The 19,767-nt window shown below is 37.1% G+C and overlaps 1 protein-coding gene across 1 annotated transcript in view; it reads right to left on the reverse strand.

Annotated features, from left to right (window-relative positions):
• The window catches only part of LOC150083164 (protein disulfide-isomerase-like), a 544,047-nt gene that overhangs the window by 184,300 nt on the left and 339,980 nt on the right, over positions 1-19,767 (reverse strand). The window lies entirely within an intron of this gene.

A 19,767-nucleotide genomic window follows, 5' to 3' on the forward strand; every position in this document is an offset into this window, starting at 1 on the left:
AAATGTCGTTGTCTTTAATAATCACTCAGAATCTTTGGAGTGGCTGTTTCAATCAGGAGATCTCTGGATTGTAGTTGCTTCATTTTTGGTGATCCTGCAATGGATTCAACGTCTTTGAATCATAAATGGTGATAACTTGCCCACAGGCTGGATGGACAGAGAATGTAACAGCAGAAAATTAGGAATGTATGGACACTGTGCTTCTGTTTGAAGCTTTTTAGGTTAACTAGTGTTGTTGATGAGAGGATTCTTGTCTTGAGTTTGAAGGCTCTAAAGGTGGAAAATTGTTAGAATCCATGATGGCTCCTTTTGGCCCTGTGGGTTTATCTTTACCAGCCAGATTAAAGGCCTTGCCACAAGGAGGCAGGAGCAGCGCCACAAGATGAACAAGCAGCTGAGTTAGTACTTATAGAAAAAAAGGAACAAAAGGTGGTTTTTCCTTTCTGGGCCTCTGCCTACCTCTTATAGAGTGAAAGTGTCACTCTGATATAAATCAAATCAAGAAAATAGTGTTTGAAACAAAAAATAGAATATGTTTGCTCAAATGCTCTTTGTAGAAACTGTTTTTTGAAACGCACTAGAAATCGCTTGGCCACGGAACGCTTGGCACCTGGGGCCAATCCATTTAAAGCCTTGTACACTCCAACAGGACACCCTGCAGATGCGTAGTTTCCAAGCACTGCAATTCGCAGAGCCAAAGTCTTATGTGGTAAGAGTACCCTTTAATCACTTCTTTGTCTCAAAGCAACAAATTCCCATATATCATTGACAAAATTCTATGAGTCATCCTAGCAGCCTGCCTGAACTGCTTGCAAAACTTAAACATATTCCCGTCCGCTGGGGTACATTCCAGCCCCAACTGGGTTCAGCAAGTTAATTCTATAATTTTTACTCTAATTAGAGGGCTGAAACTCGCTATAGTTGGAGCCAGAACTGTTTTCTTGAATTTTCCCACTTAAATTTTCAAAACCTTCTATTGAATTTCACGCAAATGACAAAAATGTGACATCAAGTATGCATTTTTTTAGGCCTTTTCAATTAATTTTTTTATCCCCACCCTAACCAGCCTAGAGCTTTTTTTTTTTTTTTTTTTTTTTATGAAAACCCCAAACACGAAAGGTATCAAAACCTATAGTACTTAGTACCGTGCATGGGTTGAAGGAGAAGTATGGGGGGGGGGGGGAAATGCCGGAAAATTTGCTCTAAGACTAAACATGGGTTTCACCACTTCAAGCCTCCAATAAGCAAAGTGGTGGTATTTCACCGGTTGATGAAAGTCATCTACCACCTGAAGCTTATGAAACCCGACACTTGATTCGTTTCTTGGTGTAAAGCACGCAAATTTCTTTTTACAGAGAGTAGCAGTTCTGATAAACAACTCTGCCTGAATACGAGCGAAGCGTGGGAAGTATATATCACGTGACCTCGTCTCCTGTACAGCGACATCGAGACGGGAAGGGAGAAGTGTAAATAAACAAAAGATGATCGGGAGCTACTGTTTTTGACATAAGAAGCAATAAAGCGATACAGTAGCAATAACTGTTTATGAAAGGTGAACAGATCATATTTCCTATCTTCAACGTGTATTGCTCCTACGAACAGAAGATCAAGGAAATTCATCTGTTGGAAACGGGAAAAAACTGGTGTAAAACTGATAACACTGCAATGCGCATTTGATAAAAAAAAAAAAAAAAAAGTTTTCTTTATTGTAATTGTTTTTAGTAAACAATATCGGAACAGCAGTTTCCTGGATTTGATCTTCTAACCAAATTTCGAGAAAATATTTCTATTTATAGCTGCGTTATAAACTTCGAAAACTGGTGCATCAAAAGAAAGAAAAAAAAATAAAATCATCCGCTATGAATAACGGTTCTTTCTTGAAATGTGTATTGTTCACATAACTGCAATATTTCTAACAATACAAAGCTAACAGATTATGACTAACGGCTGCTCAAAAAGTACTGATAGAAGATATTTGTTTGTTACGCTTTGATGTCATCGCAAAGGGAGAAATTCAGTTTTAGTTCAGAAGCCGAATAAATTCACTATCCACAGTCATAAAGCTGTTCTGAGCTGCAATAAACAGATAAACTCCACTGACAAATAGACTTACTCCCCATCACTTTTACTGTTTTACTGTGGTATTTGGCAGATGAGTCGGTGACTGCTAAATGCAGTTGTTGTTGTTGTTGATATTGGGTTTAAAGACACAAGGGCAACTGAGGCCAAATTGTGTCTATTCATCGTTTAATTGCATGACCCTATCTTTATGATTGTTAAATTATATACTTTTGTATAGGCCAATACATTTTAAGTATATTAAAAGTTCTTCAATATTTGCATTGTTTCCTAGAATGTGAGATAAATCAGGTGATACGTTAAGACTGGAAACTGATTGAAAAGTGTTTGACCAGATGGTTGAGTGCAAGGGACAATCAAGCAGAAAATGGCGGACCGTAAGCCGACTGTTACAAGATGAACACTGAGGTGGGATTTCTCCCAATAGCAAGTACAGATGGGTATGATGCGTATGTCCAATTCTTAGCCTTGCCAAAACCACTTCCTCACGTCTATTTGGTCTGAAGCAAGAGAGCCACAGCTTTGGTTCTTGTTTTATTTGGTAAAGTTTGCTGTTAGTATTCCTTTTCCATATCTGCAACCAGTTGTTGTAACATGCTTTATGAATAACAGGTTTAAAATCAGTGTATGGAACCTGAGGATGTTGTGAGAGAGTGGGTTGAGGATGTTTAGCGGCAAAGTCTGCACTTTCATTTCCCGGAATGCCAGAATGGCCAGGGATCCAGCAAAATGTGATTGACTGATTGGACACACTACAGGAAAATAGTTGGGAATGAATTTCTTTCAATGTAGGATGAGAAGAGGAGAAATTCTTCCTTATGGTATTGATAGCACTGAGGGAATCCGTGTAGATTATTGCGGGTGAGATGCAAAGTTCAATAATCTTACTAAGTGCTAACTTGATGGCATAAAGTTCAGTAGTGAAGACACTGCATGATAAAGGTAGTGTGGCTGAAATTGTACATGTAGGAAAAACAGCTGCAGCCCCTACCATACTATCCGTTTTGGACCCATCAGTATATATTTTACAGAAATCGGAGTTAAAGGTAGCATGAGCTGAGTGCAACTGTCTCATGTTATTGGGAGATATGACATTCTTCCCCCACTGGAGAAAATGTGTGTCATGTGAGGCACAAACATACTTCCAAGGTGGAATAGGTGCAGTGGTGTTCTGAAAAATATCAGCTAAATCAATGTTCCAACTCAGAATAAGATCTTTGATCCTGAGTGAAGCAGGTCGATTTTCATGTGGCTTATTCTCATAAAAGGAATCCCACCGAGTGTGATAAAGATACTCCCAACTGGGGTGCGATGGAAGACTCTGGATCTTAGAAGCATAGAAAAGCAATAATGTTTTTCTACGAAGATGTAATGGAGGCTCGTGGGCTTCAATATAAAGACTTTGCATGGGAGAAGTCCTGAATGCGCCCAGAGCAGTCCTCAGGGCACTGTGCTGGATGACATTTAGCCGATCTAATGTGCTTTTCCTAGCTAAGTCATATACGGGAGAACCATAATCTAAGCGTGAACGGATCAGAGATTTGTACAGGTGAAGTAAGGAGTACCGATCAGCTCCCCACGACATGGATGAGACTGATCGAAGCATGTTCAACTGTTTTAGACAAGTAGTTCGTAGATATGTGATATGTGCTTGGAAGTTAAGCTTACTATCTAATATCAGACCGAGAAATCTGATGCTGTTTACTACTGATATTGGACAATTGTTTAGCCGTAATTCAGGATGGTGGTGGACAGCACGTTTCTTACAAAAGTGAGTGGTGGTAGACTTTTGTTCAGCTAGTCGATATCCGTTGCGTGACATCCAGGATTCAATTCTGTTAATGGCAAGTTGGAGTTGACGCTCAATGGTGTTCATGCTTTGAGATTGGCAGGAGATGGCGAGGTCATCCGCGTACATATAAGCCTCCACAGTTTTGGGGATGTCTCTAGTTATGCTGTTGACTCGAATTGCAAATAATGTTGCGCTGAGTATAGATCCCTGTGGTACTCCTTCTTCCTGAATATGGGGTGTAGACAGTACGTTCTGATAACGGACCTGAAAAGAGCGGTGGCGCAGGAAATTCTGAATTATCTGAGGGAGATGACCCCTTAATCCTAGGTGATAAAGGTCCATAATAATACCATGTCGCCAGGTAGTATCAAATGCCTTTTGAATATCTAAATTGACCATGACTAGATGTTGCTTCATGACAAAGGCATTCCGAATATTCGATTCAGCTTTGATAAGGACATCAAGAGTGGATCTGTTCTTACGAAAGCCGCTCTGATGATCTGTTAAAAGGTTCTCTGCTTCTAAGATCCAGGTAAGCCTCGTATGTATCATTCTTTCAAAAACTTTCCCCATGCAGCTTGTGAGAGATATTGGCCTATAATTGTCAACCAAAGAAGGGTCTTTGCCTGGTTTTGGTATGGCAAGTATGTGAGAATGACACCACGGAAGTGGATAATCATTTTCTGAGAAGATTCTATTATAGAGGATCAATAGGGTACGTAAGTCCTCTTCAAGTAATTGTTTTAGCATGATGTAATGTACGTCGTCTGGGCCGGCAGCACTATTTGATGATTTATTTAAGGATTCTTTGAGTTCTGTTATATTAAATGGTTGATTGTATGGAAGTGAGAGCCGTGTGGAAAAGTTAATTTTGCGGCGTTCTGCATCTGCCTTGATGCGCTGAAAGGAGATGGAGTAGGAAGCAGAAGCAGATATTGAAGAAAATGATTCTGCTAGCGCATTCGCGATTTCCTTAGGTGCCGAGAGATCTTTTCCATTCCAACAGAGTATTGGAGAGGGTGGTCGAATGAATTTTCCATTTAGCGCTTTAATTCTTCTCCAAATGAATCGTGGGTCAGTGTCTTTGGTGATAGTTGAGGCAAATGAGATCCAGGAGTCACGCTTGGCTTTTCTCCTAATCTGCCTTGCTTTGGCTTTAAGTCTTTTGTATTCTATTAGATTACTGGTTGTAGGAAACTTACAGAATTTGTTCCAAGCACGGTTTTTCTCACGCTTGGCATTAGAACAATCTGTGTTCCACCAGTTGTTATGGTGGGAGCACTTGTGGGGTCGTGACTTCGGAATTGAATTTTTTGCTGCATTTAGTATCTGATTGGTAATGTAGTTAGTTACGTCTTCAATTGGATGTTGCTGAACATAACTCCTGTCTAACTGGACCTGGGTACAGTAGCTCTCCCAGTTTGCCTTCTTGAACTTCCAGGTGGATCGGTGCTCGAGATTTGCAGTTACCCGTGTTTGTAATGAGCAAAGGATTGGGAAGTGATCACTGTTTAGAGGATAGTTTAGCACTGACCATGTCATACTTGGGAAAATTGCTGGTGAGCAGATTGACAAGTCTATTGCAGAAGTAGATCCTGTAGATAGGTGAATATAAGTGGGAGATCCAGAATTTAGTATAGTTAGGTTGTTATTATTCATGAATGTTTCTATTAATTTGCCTCTTGTGTCAATCGCAGGCGACCCCCATAATGGATGGTGGCCATTGAAATCACCAAAAAAGCAGATTGGAGATGGTAGTTGCATAACCAAATTATCAAGTTCTGTATTTGACAATGGTTGAGAAGGGGATATATATATAGAAGTTAGGGTAATTGATATACCGATTGAAATACGTGCTGCCACAGCTTCTACACTAGTTTGTAATTGAATTTGCCTGGACGGTATGTTTGATTTTATAAGCACAGCTACTCCTCCGCGAGCAGGAGACTCCGAAATCCTGTCTTTTCTATATATTGTATAGTTTGTAAATTTTGGTGAAGCTTGAGATGATAAGAAAGTTTCTTGTAGACATACTCCTATTGGATTATATTTAATCAGTAAATCTTTTATGTCGTCAGAATTGCTTCTTAGTCCTCTGCAGTTCCACTGTATGATATTAGACATTATTTGAGTTTAGTTGTGGTCGATTGGTCTGACTGTTTTTTAGAAGTGGAGCATTTCGGTCTGTCTTGTTTTATTTTATCTTTTTTCGGAAAATAGGGGCGTACTGAATCCATGGTGTCATTTGCATGGAGTTCCAAAATGGGTTCCCCATTATCTAAACGCTCATCTACTTCCATACTGTTGGTAGGAGTTTCCATTTGTTTTGAACCTGTGTCAGATTTCGTTTGCTCTGTGTCATATGAGACCGATGGAGTATCACTAGGGATACTGATTGGGGTATTTGTAGCTTCGCTAGTTTTATTTTGAGGATTTTCGTTTTTTGAATTTGAAAGGGTAGATTTAAGCCAATTTGCCATTGAGGTATTAGGCGGAATTGATACATCTGTTTGTGCTCCAGTGGATACATAGTTTCTAGTGCGAACAGTGTAGGACCGACTGCTAGGCATGCTCAACATAACTTGCCTACGTGCTTCAGGAAACGTAACTTTATTTTCTACTTTATATTTTTGAATTTTTTTCCCTGTAATCCATAATTCGCAAGATTTGGAAAAGGCAGGGTGACTTCCCTTGCAGTTTGGACACGCAGGGGTTGCCACTGAGCAATCAGCTTGAGTATGGTCTTTAGATCCGCATATGGGACAGATGGAGTCACCTCTACATGCCTGCTGTGAATGACCATATTTCTGGCATTTGAAGCAACGAACGGGATTCGGGATATATGGTCTAATACGGCAATTCAAATAGCCAGCTTTGATTGAGGATGGCAAGTCTGGAGTACTGAATGTTAAAATGATGGTTCTAGTTGGAGTTAGATTCCCATCTTTTTTAGTCATGATTCTTTTTACACTTGTTACCTTTTGACTACTAAGTTCTTGGAGTAGTTCTTCTTCGGAGACTGAAGTTAGGTCCCACTCACTGATCACACCTCTTGATGAATTTAAGGTTCTGTGGGGAGTAACTGATACTGTTAGCCACCCAAAAGATGTTGTATTTAACAGCCGCTCAGAATGTTTTGAGGTGGCTGTTTCGATCAGGAGGTCTCCGGATTGTAGTCGCTTCACCATTTTTGGTGACCCTGCAATAGACTCTAAACACTTTTGTATCAAGAATGGTGATAACTTGCCTACAGGTTGGGCAGATAACGAATGTACCACCAAGAAATTCGGTATATCATTTTGACATTTTGCTTCCCTTCGAAGCCTTTTTGGGTGAACACAGTCATGGTCAATTTCAGAAGTCTCTTGTCTTGAGCTCAATGGCTCTAAAGGTGGATAACTATTTGTATCCATATTAGCTCCTTTTGGCCCTGGGGGTTTACCTTTACCACCCAGGTTACCGGCCCCGCCACGGGGAGGCAGGAGCAGTGCCGCTTGTGGCCAAGCGTAGAGGTTAGTTTAGTTAGTAGAAGTACTAAATTAAAGAAAAAGGTACTTTCCTTCTTCTGGGCTCACCTCTTAAGTGTTTTTAAGAAAATGAAGCTACTTAACGAAAAGGTTTAATAAGTAAGGGAGAAAACAAAAGAGAACCTAGTCGCTTACCAAAAAACGCTCTTTAATCGCACGAGAATCGCTTGGCCACGGAAATGCTTGGCACCCGGGGCCGCTAAATGCAGTGCGGTTTCTTGTATTCTCTCTCTCTCTCTCTATTTCGGGATCTCTGACCGTGTGGTCATCACGGAATATAAACAGAAAATTTGTTTGTCGGAATGCTGCCCACCAATTATCAACTCTTTTACTGACCTCCTAATGTATCTTGTGTTCAAATAATCCACTTTGCGAAATTTCCAAGTGCTACATCAATTAGGAGCAAAAACGTTTAACCCCCCAACATAATGAATTACTTTATAGGTATAATAATGATTTTACTGACTGGAAGGAAGTGTCCACAATAAAACATCTGTACAAGGCGAAAACATGCAGTCACTCAAAGGATAAGCAATACAGCGATGTTTGAAATTTATAATGCAGTTCATTAGCTAATATTTCCAGAGGAATTATTCTGGATTTTTTTTATCAAATGAGCACCAGACCAAAATCGGACTAATCAGTAATTAGTAATTCCGCATCCTAGGATGAACTGACTAATTAGAACTCCAGCATCTGTGATGAAATGTCGTGAACGATATTGTTCGCTACAACAATAACGTAAAGCAACAAAGCAAAACATTGTAACAGAGCAATAATGTGAAATATCGTTAGAAAGCAAAAATGCTAAATACTGTTCCCTAAAACAATTAGTACAGCAAAGTGGTTTTTTTTTTTTTTTTTTCGTTTCTACTGTGGCTTTCAGTTGAATTTTCTTGATTTTGTGTCAGTAGACAGAATATGTATTGTAATTTCTTCGATATGTATTGTAATACATATTGAAGAAAGGAAATACAATGTAAAATACACATTGGAAATAAAAAAATATTCCTGTGTTCAAATAATTTGGGAAAATTGTTTGAACACAGGAATATTTTTTTGTAATTGTATTTTGTAAAATCAAATGTAATTGTATTCAAACAATTTGAGAAAATTGTTTGAATACAATTACATTTGGGAAAATTACAACAAAAGACTGATTTTACCCGAAGACATCAGGTCAGTCCAAAGTAACTGTGTAGTCATTTGCATTCAAGGACAAACTATACAGGGATGTTTGAAATGTATAATCCAGCTTCCAGTATATTTATGGCTAGTATATCCAATTGACGAAAAGGGATTGAATGCCGTCCATTGTCCCTTCTAAGCTAAAATTATTCTCCTTTGGGAATATTGTAAATACTGATATCTGTCGAACAGAAGACAGTTTATGTTCCCCTACCGTAACGAATTACTTGCGGTAACATGAAGAGTAACTTCCTCTTTGATTTTACTGCAAGAAACTCTCAGAACAAAACATCTGTTCTAACTGCATACACTTATTGTTACTGTCCTGACATTATTTCTAGATGACAACTACTTTCCATGCAATAAAGGATTACTGTACTATAGTTTGATCTTACCGTAAGGTTAGAATGAAACACTTCACAATATTTCCAGAGGGATTATTGACTACTATTTGCTGAATTTACTGCAAAGAAGTTTTCACAATTATACATATGTAGAAGGCGAAAACACATACTCCACCCAAACAAATTATTTTCACTACAAGAAAAAGTTGCTAATATGTATTCCCCTCAACAGATTTTCCACATTTCTTGCTTCTGCGCAACGCGAGAACTTCAATTTAAGTAGTGACAACTGTTGATATTTCACACTTAGATTTCATATTTAGATTTCAGATTTACCTTAGATTTAAAACATGCATAGGAGTTACTTGGAAGGGAATTATGAAGAAAGGCCAGCTGATGAGCAGTCATCATTGGAAGATGATAGCTCCTTCTGTGAGGAAATGGACCATTGGAGTAGCGTTGAGACAAGCGATGGCAGTGACAGCGACTGGGAGCAGCATGTTTATATCGGGAAGGATAAAAGCGCGGTGTGGAGGAAAGTTGCCCCTCGTCTAAATATTCGTGCAGCTCGAGGTAACATTATTCATTTACCAGGTGTGAAGGCTGCAGGTAAGTCCACCAAATCACCAATTGATTGTTTTTTTATTATTTTTCGATAATGAAATGATAACTCATATAGTGAAACATACTAATGAATATGCTGATAAAATATCTTCTAATTTTTCGTTGGCCAAGGATGCTAGAACAGATAACGATGAAATGAGAGCTTTGATAGGTATTTTAATATTGTCAGGAATGTCTTGGCTAGCAGGGATAAACGCGGAACATATGTGGTGTAAAGATGGACTTGGTCCGGAATTGCTGTCATCGGTTATGACCCACAAGAGGTTTTCATTCCTCCTTCGGGCTATGCGATTCGATATCAAGAGTGATAGACACATTAGAAAAGAATCGGACCGATTTGCAGCGTTTCATGAAATTTTTTTCATGTTTTTGGAGAGATGCCAGAGATTTTACTCACTTTCGGAGTATGTAACTGTAGATGAACAATTAGTGCCATTCAGGGGTAGATGCTCATTCCTTCAATACATCCCAAGTAAACCATCAAAATATGGACTGAAAAATATTTACATTAGCCGATGCTCAGATGTGTTTCATGTTCAATACGGAAGTTTATGTGGGGAGACAACCTCCTGGGCCATATGCCCTGTCAAATTTGCCCCTCGATGTGGTGATACGGCTTGTTCGCCCAATTGAAGGAACCAACCGTAATTTGACCACAGACAATTGGTTCTGCAGTGTGCCTCTGGCTTCTAAATTACGAGGAAAAAACATTACTCTTGTTGGCACACTAAGGAAAAATAAACGTGAGCTACCGCTGAATTGGTCAATGTGAAGGAACGCAAGCTGACTAGTAGTTTGTTCTCATTCCAAGATCAGACCACAGTTGTGTCCTATGTACCAAAAAAACCACAGAAATGTGATCCTAATATCGACTAAGCACCACGACGATACTATAGATCCTAACAGTGGTAACGAAAGAAAGCCGGAAATTATTACGTTTTATAATATGACCAAAGGTGGAGTTGATGTCTTGGATGAAATGTGTGGAACGTATACTACTTATCGGAAAACCAGAAGGTAGCCAATGGTACTTTTCCACAGGATTTTGAACATTGCTGGAATAAATGCCTTGGCTATTTTCCGTAGCAATAATCCAGAAGTGAGACTCCCTCGAAGCGAGTTTCTCGCAGAGATTGGAAAAAGTTCAGTGAATCCACAGCTCCGTAAAAGGGTGGCCACGGTAACTCTTCCAAAATATCTTCGTGCGAAAGCAGCGAAATATGCTTGTATTTCACCAGAAGAAATTCCTGGACCTTCCCAACAGTGTCCACCTAAGCAAGGTAGATGTTACAAGTGTCCCAGGAAGAAAGATCGTAAAACAAAGAAATTCTGCAAAGCATGTTTAGAATGAGTTTGTAAGGAGCACTCGAAAACTGTCTGTCAATTATGTTTTGGGAAGATACCTAAATAAAATGTTCAAAGTAGTGACAGTGATGACTAAAAATACACACTTATCAAGTTGGCTTTTTTTTATTTAGCTAAACTGCTTTATATTAGCATACATACATAATTTATATGTATATTTATATACACAAACGTAGCAAAAATTATGTATGCTAATATAAAACAGGACAGCTAAATAAAATAGTCTAAAATGTGTGTGTGTGTCACTACTACAACTTTTTCAGCAGGTCACTTCTTATGAGACATTCTTTCAAAAGTGGGGTGTTTCTTGCAAGTTAGTTTGAGCAACATAATGCAGAAGGCCTTAGTTTTATTCTATCTTCCTGGTGCACTATTACATTATGACAAAGTAGATTTAGTTTACAGTAATACCCCGACTTATGCGGTTCTTGATTTTTCCGTTTGGTGTATATCTAAAATTAGCTTTCCAGTGATTTGGAAGTCAAATCATAAAGCTTGGGTGACAGCTTCCGTTTTTGAGGACTGATTTGGTCACCACTTCATACCCGAAGTTGAACGTTATTGCAAGTCTAAACAGATTCCATTTAAAGTGATGCTTCTTATTGACAATGCACCCAGTCACCCTCCTGCCACCCTAATTAATTTCGACCCACGTGTGAAAGTTGTGTTTTTGTCTCCAAACACAACCAGCTTGCTTCAACCGATGGACCAGGGAGTTATCAAAACATTCAAGGCTTACTACACAAGGCGTTCGTTTGCACGTCTGAATGAAGCTATGAGACAAAATAGTGAGATATCTGTTAAAGACTTTTGGAAACAATTCAATATTTTAGATGCCGTAAGAATCATTGAAGAATCTTGGGATGAAATTCACAAAAAAACATTGGTGTCTGGAAGAAACTGTCCATTTTTTTTTTTCAAAAACCAGACGAAAACAACGCCAGAAACTGATCATGTCGCTCATGTGATAGAAGTTGTTAATCTTGCCAGGCAATTAGATTTGAAAGTCAATGGTGATGATGTCAACGAGCTGTTGGATTCATATAGTAAAACGTCACTGAAGTATCCAACACTTCAGACCCAGTTCCACCAGAAAAGCACATGACAATTGCAAGCTTAACAGAAGGTCTCAAGCTCGATTGAAAAGGGCTTAAAAATTTTAGAAAACAGACTCCAACGAAGAACGCATTATAGCTACAAAGCAAGGAATAAAAAATATTATCAGCTTGCTACGAAGAAATTCTGCGTGAAAAAAAGAAGGTACTGTGTCGCCAGACGAATTTGTTAGATTTTATGAAGCCATCGACATCGAAATAACTTTTTTACATAACTCATTTATTTTTTTAATACATATTTTGTATTAATATGTATAAAGAACTGCAATTTTATTAAATATTTTTCTTCTAAACTAGTGTTTTTGTTAGTCCTTGGTTCCAATTAAACAAAATTTATACGTATTTATATGCAAAGTTGTACCCTGACTTACGCGATTTTCGTCGGACCCACCTATCATGCAACTTCGGGGTATTACTGTATATTTAGAATTCAGCATAGCTTTTCATTATTCAAGCAGATAAGTTCAGATTTTTTTTTTTTTTAATTAATTTAGAAATTACCTTGATACAGCTTCTTCGTATTCATTTAGGGATTACACTATTACAGATATATATTCATTTAGGAATAAGACTAATACAACTTTTCCATTAGGTTTACTAATGGAAATTTGCACACTTTTTTATTCAGTTAGAAATTAAATTTACACAACTTTTCTTATATTCCTTTAGGTTTTTTTTTATTTGTTTAGGATTACATTAGCACATTTATTTAATTTTTATTTGTTTAGGATTACATTAGCACATTTATTTTTTTATTCACTTATAGATTAAGTTGACACATCTTTTTTTATTCATTTAGGTTACCACATCTTCCTTATTTAGTTAGAGATTAGCTAAACATAGCTCATTATTTTTATTGCTAGAGATTAGATTCAAACGTTAATTTTTTTTAAAAAATTCATTTAGGGATTATATTAGTATTAGCATAGCTTCTTGTTTAGGTGTGTACGCTTCAGAAGGATTAGAAATCTTCTTTTGGCTGGATACAACTGTACTTCTGCAGCTTTTACATGAAGTAGTTTTGGCAGAGACCGAATGGCAACTCTTTTTTTAGAGTTCTGTGATTTCACTACTGATGCCAATCTCTATGAGAAGCTCTTCATGTGTATTATTCACTTCTGGATTTTTGTTCTGCGGGTTGTTTATGGTATTAATTCCTGAAACGTCAGGAATCAAAAAAAAAAAAAAAAAAAAAAAACACGCGCCATTGGTCATTTTCTGCTTTCCTGAGACATGAAATAGATCACATTTCATCCTATGGGTCTATTCCACAAATTTTATCATATTGAATTTTATCATATTCTGGCTTTCTACTGTCACCACCGTTGCTATCTATAGAGCTGTCAAAGTGGGTTATTTAGGAGCACATTTCTGGTTTTTTTTTGTGATATTCAGCTGGCAGTTCTCTTTTTCTTCTTATTTTTTTTTTTTTTTCAGCGAGCCAACAAACAGTGTTTCCTCGTAAAATTTTAGCAGTCAAAGACATAATGCTAGAACCAGTTGTTATAGGAGCATATTGTGATTAGTTTCTTCAATAGGGCAAACAAGCTGATTCATCACATCCGGACGTTCTTGAAAAGTTGTCTGGCTGTTGTCTTTCAACATAAATCTCCATATTCTTTGTATATAAAATCATATTTGCATAGCATAATGTAGTATGCAATTCACATTTTGCTATTTTACTGGTACGTATTCGGGAAAAAAAGAACATTTATCGTTGAATGAAACTAGCTGTTTATCTTCAGGATATTACAGCACTATGTAATTTCTTCGGCATCTATCTAAAAACAAAAACAAAAAAAATCTGTAAATGCTGCTAATCGGTCTGTTTCTTTCTCTTTTGAGTCTGTTACTTCGGACCAACCATTATTATTCCACATATTTTCCAAGTTTTAACTTGCTAAAATATAGCAAGATACGTTCCTAAAAAGTTTGTTAGAAAGCTAATTTCATTGTTATCTGTTCTTCTTCTAACATCTGGCGTGAATCACTATCTGGGTTAACATTACATTATCGAAAGGACAATCTTACAGTGATTGGTGTTCTTGCTGCAGCCCTCGTACCTGGCAGATGACATATAATATTCTGGGCTGTGTGGATGTTTTGGAGGCCAGCAGTTTTTCTTCATTCGGTGACTATTCTTTCCGATATAGTCATGCTTTGTATGTGCTGTTGTGATGTTCACTTTCTCGGCAGTCATCTTCATCAGTGGATGCTGAAGTTCCAATAAGGCATCCCTATTGTAACCTTGAGCGCTGGAGTCTGGTTTCAGAGGTTACAGAATACAACATTTCAAAATAAATTAATTTCTATAAAAAGGAGCATACTACTAGCCCTGATGCGTGCCTATTGTACAGTTTTATCAGCTCTTCTTCAAGTGCTGGCAGGATCTATTCCACTAGATCTTCACGTAGTTTTCAGAGGGTTGTGTTACAGATTGAAAACAAGCAATTCCAACCGACTTCTTTGATATTAGAATCAACATGAATAATCATAACATCTAAGGTGAGAAGAAAAACAACAGGAACAAACTTTCTACCTTATGACAGACACAATGGGACATATCGCTGACCGGGCAGGTTACTAGAAAGTTTTCTCCACAGGTTACCTACCTAATGGATAAAGGCAGAAGATAATGGTTCTCCCTATCGATGCAGAAGTCATTCCTCATCACTGGACACTGTCGCTAAACGATAAACTGTGCATATTCAGATTTTTTCATACTAACTTCTGCTCTTGTGGACAACGTGAAGACTGACAGCATGTGTTATTTGACTGTGACATTTATGAGGACTTGAGAAAAAAATTGTGTTCGAGATTTTCGTCCTGGATTGGAACATCATCTTGTGGAAAACAAAGAAATTCATTCCACCTTTCAGAACTTTGCTTCTCTTGTTTTCGAAAGATGCTGATCTATTGGACAAACACCAACTGCTTCCATCTGATTGTTTTTACCTGGGCACTATTTGTGTTATACGCAGAATGTAAATATGTACTGATGAACCATATACCAGCTTAGTTTCAGTTCTACTATTACGTTTTATGCTGAATGTAAATATGAGTGTTAACATATTATTATAAAAATAAAAATATTTATTTGAACTTCATTTTGCTTTGCTATTTTAAAAATATGACAAGCCAAAATTTACTTTTTTTAATTTTTTTTGGTAGAAAATATCAATAAATTACAGCCATTAGAATGTCATAAACAAGAGACAAATTAAAAAAAAAAGTAGTATACCCTAATCAAAAATAAAAAAAAAAGAATGCAATCAGATTTTGGAAAGCCTTATCTTTTCAGATCAAACTCAGTAAGAGGAAACAACCATTCTGTGGAACAAAACTTTCACATGCAACATTGCATATTGCAATTCAAAAGCATAGCACAGGAATACACTGAACACAAACATTATTCATGATAACATTGTTTATTTATAAATTACTTGCATTTCATACATGTAATAATATAATATTGTTTACTAATAATTAATGATTACACTATTTTTTCTAAAATTGAAAAAGATTAGGATTTCATTTATTATAACATTGCCAAGTAGTTAGCTCTGGACCTTTGACAACCTCCTGGCCTTCTTCCCACAAAAAAAAAAAAAAAAAATATTTATTTTTCTCTCTCTCTAGGGTAAAAATGCAAAATATTGTTCCCTAAAACAATTGCAGTAAAGCAATGTGGATTTCTCAAATGCGTGCCAGACCAAAATCAGACTAATTAGAACTCCAGCATCTGTGATGAAACGTCATGCACACCGATATCATTTGCTACAGCAATAATGTAAAGAAACGAAGCAAAATATTGTAACAGAGTTATAAAGCAAAATAATGTTAGAAAGTAAAAATGCAAAATATTGTTCTCTAAAACAATTGCAGTTTCGGCATCCTAGGATGAAGCTGACTTAGAGCTGCAATGCTATTTTTTTTTTATTTTTTTTGTGTTTTTGTATGGGCGGCTCCTAGAACAAAAGTTCATCTCCGCCTCTTTGCTCTGTTCAATTTTTACACACTGTCAAGGTAAGGCCAGTGTGTGTTGTGTCATGAAAAAAAAATCATCCCACTTAGGAATATCCCATGTTGGATGAAGACATGAAAAGGAAGGCGAGAGAGAGAGAGAGAGAAGTTTTTCATCCCACATGGGAGAAAGTGATAGGAAAGAAAAACTGTGTTTGTGAGCTTGTGTGTTCTGTATTGTGATGTTGTGTTTTGGCTATCTGGAAGCAGTGATCACCTGGATGACTGCTTCCAGGTACTCGTCCCCAGCAGGAGGGCAAAGCCTTCCCTACTATCTGCACGCCCTCCTCCCTGGGGAACGAGTTTCCCAGGGAGGAAAGAAAAACTTGTATAAGATGAAGAGAGGGAAGGAGAAAAGAGGAGAAGAACTATCCCGGCCCAGGAAAGCCCCAAGTCCAGGATCGATTGTTAGAACAACACAAGAAAAAAAAAAAATAAATAATAATGAAAGTTCGTAAGAAGATCAAATATACATCCATGAAACTGCTGTTCTGATTTAGTCCTCTAGAAACAATTACAATAAAGTGAACTTTTTTTTTTTTTTCTTTTGTTTTCCTTACATTTCCAGTATGGCTTCCAATAGATGAATTTCCTTGATTTTTTGTTAGTAGATACAATACATATTGAAGAAAGGAAATGCGATATTTTAGTTTTTCAAAACCAATTTGTTGCAATTCTTCCTTACAACAATTACGAAAAGCAGTAAAACAAACTGTTTTGAGAGAGCCATGCAAAATAGTGTTTGCAAGTAATGATGCTCAACTGTTTGTTTTCCACGAAAGTTGTTTACAGTTTTATTTTCTCCTTGGATCACCTTGGTAACGCTAATGACGTAAGCTTGACCAGTCAATTATCTCTCCGCGTGTGTTGATTCGTTTTAGCCAGAGGTGCCGAGCTGAGGCGCGAATTTTTGAACTAATGATGTAACGCGTTTTATTTTCAAAGCTTGGATCTTGTTTAGCCGACATCAAAATTTAATAAATTGAAATGTGATCGTACATTTTTGCTGTTTTAGAGTGAATTAATAGTTTTTGCTAAGCGCTAAAGGTAGGAAATCAAAGAATATACTTCTGTTTATGTATATTGAGAGTTTTAATTTTGTAAATTGAGTAGAAATTATGGAAATTATTAGTTTTCTTCGTGGGGAGCAACTTTCAAGTTAGGGTTAAAAATTAGACAAAAACAGGGCGGATTAGACTGGGTTAATGTCGGATTGTACAATTACCCTTTATTTCTCTTTTGCTCTCCACGCCTTAAATATATGGTGCCACCTGATTGGTATATTATTTTCGGATTACTGTTGCCTATATGTAATACCTTGTATTTATAAATGTTAAACCTAAATTGCCACCTCTCAGCTCCACCTGCCTAATTTTTTGAAGTCTTGTTGCAGTAGTACTTGAGTGTTGTCATTAAACACCTTGAACCTTGTCAATGAACCGATGTATCATCTGCATACTTAGACAATAAGTTCAAAATGCCTTCATGAATATCACTGATAAATATTAAAAACATAAGGGGGCCTAGCCCTGAACCCTGAGGGTTCAGCTAGGCCCCTCAGTTAGAGAGGGGCCTAGCTGAACAAACAATATAAATCTCCAGAATTATATTGTTTGTGGTTTTCCTTTTATCTTTTTAAATCATAAACGACACAGGTTCCAGACAAAGATCTTGTCAAGGTTAGTTTGTGTAATGGCATGCAAAAATTCAAATAAACCATGGCATAAGAGTTGAGATAAATATATTTTATTAATGTATCATGCATTAAATATAGAAAAACAATTTATGGCAAAGCAAAGCAACTTCTAATGTTCATTCTTTTTTTAAAAACAGGTTATGACATCTCTTCAGCAATATCTTTCAGAGCAAATAAGCACAAATTGAAACGAATTTAACATCAATCCAAATTGCTTGTTTCATAAATCCTTTCCTCAAACTCATATCTAAGTATATGTTGCCAAAATTATTTTTTGCATCCAGTTCCTTTGTTACTACATACACATATTACCTAATCAGATTGGGCAGATAAGATTTCCCCTTAAATCCAAGCTGTTACTGCAGTATATCTATGAGGACTGTTCAATAAAGAGTGAGAATAAATATTTTTCATGAACAATCACACTGCTTGCTACATCTAGTTGAGCTGCAGAATTTAAGACCAAACTAAGCTGCATCACATATGTGTTGTTTCCATCTCAAGAAAACATTAGCCGAGGCATATGAAATGTTACAAGAGGCTTATGGTGAATCTATGCTTCTATATAGTACAGCTTGCAGATCGTTTAGAATGTTTAAAGATTAACTGATTCAATCACAAAAATCAGCAGTCCTGGAACCAGAAACACTGCTTCTGTAATAGTGAGAGATGATCATTGTATAAGAGTAAGGCAACTGACAAAGATGTTGAGAATAGCAGTAGGAAGCACACATGGAATATATTCTCCATGACAATCTGCTTGGTTGGTTTGAGTTTTAATGAAGCAAAAACAACTATGGTTATAATGCACTAAGGAAAAGGTTTAGATTTTAAAACGATTGAGATCTCAGTAGACTTTTTTTTTTTTTTATCTTGGTCAAAGTTTTATACATATAACAATAAATAAAATATGGTATACATTAAAATAGAATGCCTATTTTATGTGTGTGTATATATAATAATATCTTGTAGAAACTTAAACTGCTGTCAGGTGGTTAAAAGCGATAAAACAGGTGTCTAAAATTTGTACATTCAGTTAAAATATGCTTCACGGATAAACAGTGTTGCATTGCTCACACATTGGGGGGGGGGTCATCAGCCCTCAGCAGAAAGGAATGTGTCAGATGACTATGTCCTATGCAGAGGCAAGCAACAACAACTTCCTCCTTAAGATTCCTGCATAGACCAGACTGCCATAATATGAACACATGCTTGATCTGATAAAGTTTGTTTGTTACCTGCCAATGGCACAAATCTGGCCACAAGGAGTATAATTTAGTGCAGATTTACTACATAATTACCCCCCCCCACACACACCTGTTTCATTCTTCACTATCTCAAGTGTTTTGGCGTATAGGGAAATCCTGGAGGCAGCAACAAAGTACAAAAAAAATAAATAAATATCCCAAGTGTGGTTGTTTAATTTGGCATTAGCAACTAAGGCCACATTGCTCGGGGATATGCAGTGGTAATTCCCTGACCTTTCAGCATCCTCCGTATTTGATGGTTATGGGCTCGAACCCCGGTCTAATCAAGACGCGTGTGCTACGCACTGCTGCTCCTTCCCACCTGGCTACAGAGGCACCCCCAAGTGTGGTAACCATACAGTTGTTATATTATTCTAGGATTACTGCTAACCACATGCAGTACCTTGCATTTATTAATGTTAAACTTCAGTTGCCACTTCCAAGCCCATCTCCCTAATTTTTCGAGATGTTGTTTCAGAAGCATACCCTGATTACTATCATTAACCAACCTTCCATTATTATATCTTTTGTGATCTATGTCATAAATTGTGCTGGAATTAAAGTAGTGTGGCCATTAAAAAATATAAAGTAACAGGATCAATTTCATTTTTGGCACACTCTATACAAGGCACATTTGCTTGAGTAACTGATTTTTTTACAGATTACTTGTGAATGTGTTGAAATTTCCAAAATTGAGAGAGAGAGAGAGAGAGAGAGAGAGAGAGAGAGAGAGAGAGAGAGAGAGAGAGAGAGAGAGAGAGAGAGAG

This window comes from Mastigoproctus giganteus, chromosome 7, assembly GCF_048544385.1.
Source record: "Mastigoproctus giganteus isolate SK-2022 chromosome 7, ASM4854438v1, whole genome shotgun sequence".
Taxonomy (NCBI): Eukaryota; Metazoa; Arthropoda; class Arachnida; order Uropygi; family Thelyphonidae; genus Mastigoproctus; species Mastigoproctus giganteus.